Source organism: Phoenix dactylifera, chromosome 18 (genome assembly GCF_051530095.1).
Source record: "Phoenix dactylifera cultivar Ajwa chromosome 18, Ajwa_hap1_PhDact_Kaust_v1.1, whole genome shotgun sequence".
Classification (NCBI taxonomy): domain Eukaryota; kingdom Viridiplantae; phylum Streptophyta; class Magnoliopsida; order Arecales; family Arecaceae; genus Phoenix; species Phoenix dactylifera.
This window is the reverse complement of record NC_143207.1, coordinates 2,262,241-2,268,210: the sequence shown is the minus strand read 5'-3', so window position 1 is coordinate 2,268,210 and position 5,970 is coordinate 2,262,241. Positions and strand designations below refer to the sequence as shown.

The 5,970-nt window shown below is 33.3% G+C and overlaps 1 pseudogene; it reads right to left on the bottom strand.

The window, feature by feature from the left end:
• Positions 1-2,829: 2,829 nt before the first annotated feature.
• Positions 2,830-3,641, bottom strand: LOC149750869 (secreted RxLR effector protein 161 pseudogene; annotated as a pseudogene).
• Between the last annotated feature and the right edge of the window lie 2,329 nt (positions 3,642-5,970).

Here is a 5,970-nt window from a genome sequence, read left to right as displayed (position 1 = left end):
TTGCAGGGGTCGACTCTTTAACTGTGTTCCTTGAATAAAACTTATCAGAATCAACTTAAACTTGTCCTTTTTGCTTAGAAGTTGACTCAAGTCTTTCAAACAGAAAACTTTAGACTTCTTCTCTAATCTCCATGGACTAGATTAAGATCAATTCCTTTTAAAACATGTCCAATGAGATATTTGCGAAGAACTTAAGATTTTGCAGTGCTTCAATTCTTCTGATTTTTCTTGACTTATAAAACTTCATAATTAAGCCAATGTCATTAATACACAACATGATCTCAAGTGTTTTGTAATCATCAAAATTCATCCTTTAGGGTTGACAATCTTCCCCTTTTTGATGATGACAAAACCATTGAGTTAAAAAAAATTTTATAATAGCTTTCACAGCAATTATCAAAATTTTATAATGAAGTTTCGAGCAAATATGACATTCAGAAATATATGCATAATTTCATCAAATTAAGAAAAAAAAATCTCCCCCTAACAGTTATAACCATTTGAATTATGCAGAGTTCTTGTTCTTCAAATTTCTTAAGTTTTGTTTACCATCATAATTTAAATCTCCCCCTATATATTATACTTAATGTAGAGATTGCTCAGATTAGAATTCTTTTTCATATAATTCTTCCGATTTGTATTCTAAATTATTTTCACATTTCTTATCTCTATATATTTCTCCCCCTTTTTGTCATCAACAAAAGGAAGGAAATTAAACATAATTTCTGATACTAACATTAAGGATTAAGAGTTGATTCAATATGTATCAGAGCAGCATACAAACCAATAAAGACATTCACTGCATTTCAAGAAAGGTAAGCATTCATTACATTTGATAGATAAAGTATACTTGATAAATCGAAAAGATTACAATTAAGATCAATTTGTATCAGACAGCATACAAGTGTGCAAAAAAAAAAGTCATGAAACTCAGCTTAGTACAAGGTTATGTTTTGAAAACATGGGTTTCAGTCTAAGCTAAGGGTAGTTTCAGTCTAGGGTCAGTCTAGGTTCAATGTTTTGAAGATGAAGGTCCAGGCTGATCTTCCTTTGGCTCTTCCATCAGCTTGTCAATTTTACTGTTTAGTACAGTGATGGAGCTAGTGAGCTGACTGTGTTCTTCTTTCAGTTCTTGTACAGTGCCTTGAACAGAATTTTCTTGTGCTTGCAGCTGTTTTTCAATCTCAGTAATTCTTCTTTGCTGGTTAGCTGCTAATTAACTCAATCCTTGCAGTTCAGATTTTATTTCTTTAACCAAGTCAATGAGGTCAACAACCGAATTCCAGCATACTCCAGAATTGAACATTGCTTTTATAATATGGTCTCCAATAAATTTCAACTGCCATTTCTCAAGTCTGAGTGGAGGATCTGATGGCCTTTGTATTGGAGGAGGCTGACTGACTGGTGGTTCTGTTGGAGGTGCTTGTGTAGGGATTCTTTTGCTTTTTAGTGGTGTAGTAGTGTCTTGACCACTTTCATCTTGAGATCCTTTCCCTTTATGAGTCCATGTTCCCTCAGATTTGACAAATCCCATCCTCTTCAGTGATTTGTCATTGTAAACATCAGAAGATGATAATTCTTTCTTGGTTTTTCCTTCTAGATTTACATTGAAGTTACAGAGGACTTGAGTTAAGACCATACCATAAGGAAGTGAAGCTCCTTTTCTTTGACCTTGAGCTTCCATGTATCTAAGCATCAGGCAGGGTAGGTTCAGTGGGAGTCCTTGGATGATATGGTGCATTACTAGTATATCCCTTTCTGAAACATGATCAAATTTTCCTGTCTTTGGGAAAAACATCTTGTTGATCATGTGATGCAGCAGACGCATCTCTGCATTCAGTTGATTGGCACTGATCTCAGTCCAATCTCCTATGACTTCTCTATTTAAAATGGTACTAATCCCTTCATTCATATTTTCTATATGATCTCTATTTTCTCCATCATTTGGAATCCGAAGGGTATCTCTAAGAATCTCTTCAGTAAACTAAATAGGTACATCTTTTATCTTGGACGAGATCTGTCCTTCTCCATATCTGGCATTGTTGTAGAATTCTCGTACGAGGTCTGGGTAGGTTGGCACATTCAGAGAGCATAGGTATTCCCAACCCATATCCTTAAGATTCTGCCCTAAGGAAAAATTTTCTTTCTCCAGAAATTCAAAATCCACTCTCCTTCCTGTCGATACATTTCTTATGGAGAGAGATCCTTATCTGGATACTGAGGATGGAGGTGATAGAGAAGTCGTAATGGGTTAAGGCGGTGGTGTTACTTCCTTCTATGGATTCTCTGCCCTAGCCTTCGTTCTCCTCTCTGTATGTGGAGTGGTATTCTTTCTTTTTGGTCCAGATGTTACTTGCTTGATTCTCACCATTGGAAGATCAATCAGAACCTCGAAAGAATTTTTTAGGATTTTTGGGTGTTTCTGGTTCGAAGAAGAGTTTGAAGACCAAAAAGGCACTCTAAGGGTTATGAAACATTTCAGGTTCAACGTTTCCGAGAGAGAGAGAAAGCCTTTTAGAATCTGTTTCGAATAGTTTCCTCTTTAGTCGACTCATCTAACTCATGAGTCATCTCCGATGAACTAAGAGTCGACTCTTTTAACTTAAGAGTCGTCTCTTATGAGTTAGGGGTCGACTCTTTTAACTTAAGAGTCGTCCCTTACTTCATGAGTCGACTCCTCATTTACATGAGTCGTCTCCTCAGACTATTCAAGAGACAAAATCTTTTGAATAACATATAAAACTTAATTGCAAACCAAGGATCAAATTAATTAAAATTCAACCAATGATAGTCAATCAAAATACACAATTTATCAGTCATAATCAGTCATCAAAATGGATCACAAATGCATAATTCACCTCTAAATTTACAAAATACTTCTTCATTAAGAGATTTAGTGAAAATGTCTGCAATTTGTTTATCAGTATTTATAAATTCCATTTTTATATCCCCATGTTGAGCATGATCTCTTATGAAATGATGGATGATTTCTATATGTTTAGATATTGAGTGTTGTATGGGATTTTTAGTCAAATTTATGGCACTAGTGTTGTCACACCTTATAAAAATTTTATTTTGTTTTATGCCATAATCCTCAAGCTGTTGCTTGATCCATAGGATTTGGGCACAATAACTTCCTGCAGCAATATATTCAAGCTCAGCTGTAGATAGTGCTACGGAGTTTTATTTCTTGCTAAACCAAGAAATTAAGTTTGTTCCAAGGAATTGACAAGTTCCACTTGTACTTTTTCTGTCTAATCTACAACCAGCAAAATCAGCATCTGAATATCCTATCAAGTCAATTGTAGATGTCTTAGAATACCATAAACCTAGGTGTTGTGTTTCTTTTAAGTATCTTAATATCCTTTTAACAGCAATTAAGTGTGATTCTTTAGGATTTACTTGATATCTTGCACACATACAAACACTATGCATTATATCAGGTCTACTTGTTGTAAGATAAAGTAAAGATCCAATCATTCCTCTATACAGCTTTGAATCAAAGGATTTACCATGCTCATCTTTTTCTAATTTACAAGAGAAGCTCATAGGAGTACCTATTGATTTTGAATCTTCCATACCAAACTTCTTTAAGATTTTCTTTGTGTATTTGCTTTGGCAGATGAAGATTCCATCTCTTGTTTGCTTGATTTGGAGTCCAAGAAAAAAGTTGAGTTCACCCATCAAACTCATCTCGAACTCACCTTGCATGAGCTTAGCAAATTCTTCACATAAACTTTTATTAGTAGCTCCAAATATAATATCATCAACATATATTTGAACAATCAATATATTAGAATTTTTCTTTTTAATAAAGAGAGTTTTATCAACATTTTCTCTTGAAAAATTGCTCCTTATTAAAAAGTTACTTAGTCTATCATACCAAGCTCTAGGAGCTTGCTTCAAGCCATAAAGTGTTTTGTTCAATTTAGAAACATGATCTGGAAGTTTATGATTTTTAAATCCAGGTGGCTGTTCTACATAAACTTCTTCAGTTATGAAACTATTTAGAAATGCACTTTTGACATCCATTTGAAATAATTTAAAATTCATGAAGCATGCAAATGCAAGTAATAATCTGATAGCTTCAAGTCTAGCTACAGGTGCAAAAGTTTCATCAAAATCAATTTCTTCTTTTTTATTATATCCTTTAGCAACTAATCTAGCCTTATTTCTAATTACAATTCCATCCTCAATTAATTTATTTCTGAAAACCTATTTTGTTCCAATTATAGAAGTATTTTCAGATCTTCTAACTAAATTCCAAACATTGTTTCTTTCAAATTGATTCAGTTCTTCTTGCATTGCCATTAACCAATTGTTATCTTTTTCAGCTTCTTCAAAAAATTTTGGTTCTATTTGAGAAATAAATGCAAGATGATTACAAATATCTCTAATGGAGGATCTAGTCCTAATTCCTTGTGAAGGATCACCTATTATTAGTTCTCTAGGATGACTATGTGCATACCTCCATTCTTTTGGTAGACTAGTTTTATCATTAAACATTTGATCTTCTTCTTTCTGATTTTGATTATGTTCTGAATTTTCAGATTCAGACACATCCTTTAGGGTCAATTCTTTGGCTTGCTTATTGAATTCTTCTGCATCATCATCGAGATCTAAATTCTTCCTTGATGAAGGGTCATTAGATTCATCAAAGATAACATGTATTGACTCTTCTACAACTAGAGTTCTCTTGTTAAATATTTTATATGCTTTGCTTGATGAAGAATATCCAAGAAAAATAGCTTCATCTGATTTTGAATCAAATTTTTCCAAGTTGTCCTTACCATTATTTAGAACAAAATAGATGCAACTAAAAACATGAAAGTATGAAAGATTTGGTTTCTTATTTTTCAAAAATTCATAAGGAGTTTTATTTAAAATTGACCTAATAGTAACTCTATTAAGAACATGACAAGCTGTATTTATGGATTCAGCCCAAAATTACTTAGGTAAGTCACTCTCACATGACATTGTCCTAGCCATTTCAGTAAATGTTCTATTCTTTCTCTCTATAACACCATTTTGTTGCGGTGTTCTTGCTGCAGAAAAATTATGATCAATACCATTTTCAGTGCAGAAATTTTCAAAATTATGATTCTCAAATTCAGTTCCATGATCACTTCTAATCTTAATAGTTTTCAGTCCATATTCATTTGAAATCTTTTTATACAGTTTAGTGAAAGCTGAAAATGCTTCACTTTTGTGTGCCAAGAATAAAATCCATGTATACCTAGAAAAATCATTCACAATAACAAAGCCATAAAGTTTTCCTCCTAGGCTTGCAGTTCTAGTTAGTTTAAATAAGTCCATATGCAGAAGCTCTAAAGGCCTATTAGTGGAAACAACATTTTTAGACTTGAAGGAGGTTCTGGTCTATTTTTCTAGTTGGCATGCAGAGCAGATTTTATCTTTTTCAAATGACAATTTGGGCAAGCCGAAAACAAGTTCTTTTCGGATAAGTTTTGAAATTAAGTCCATGCTTGCATGAGCTAATTTTCGATGCCATAACTAGCTGGCTTCACTATTTTTGGTCTTCATTGCTACTAGACAGTCCATGTTTTTCATGAGTATTTGATCTAAGTCAACTAAATATATATTTCCATGTCTATGTCCAGTAAATATTATACCACTGTCATTACTACTAGAAACTAAGCATAGTGATGATTCAAAAGTCACAACATATTCTTTATCACAGAATTGACTAATGCTTAGCAAATTATGTTTCAATTCATCTACCAATAAAACATTTTCAATAAAAGTAGTTGGTGAAATCCGAATGTTACCAATACCAATGATTTTGCCTTTTCCATTATCACCAAAGGTAACCATTTCTCCATCTTTCTTTTTGAGGGACATGAATTGGGATTCATCCCCTGTCATGTGTTTAGAGCACCCACTATCTAAGTACCATTTTCTGTTTGATGCTTAGGATGCTAGACACACCTGCAAAACAGAAATTCAATT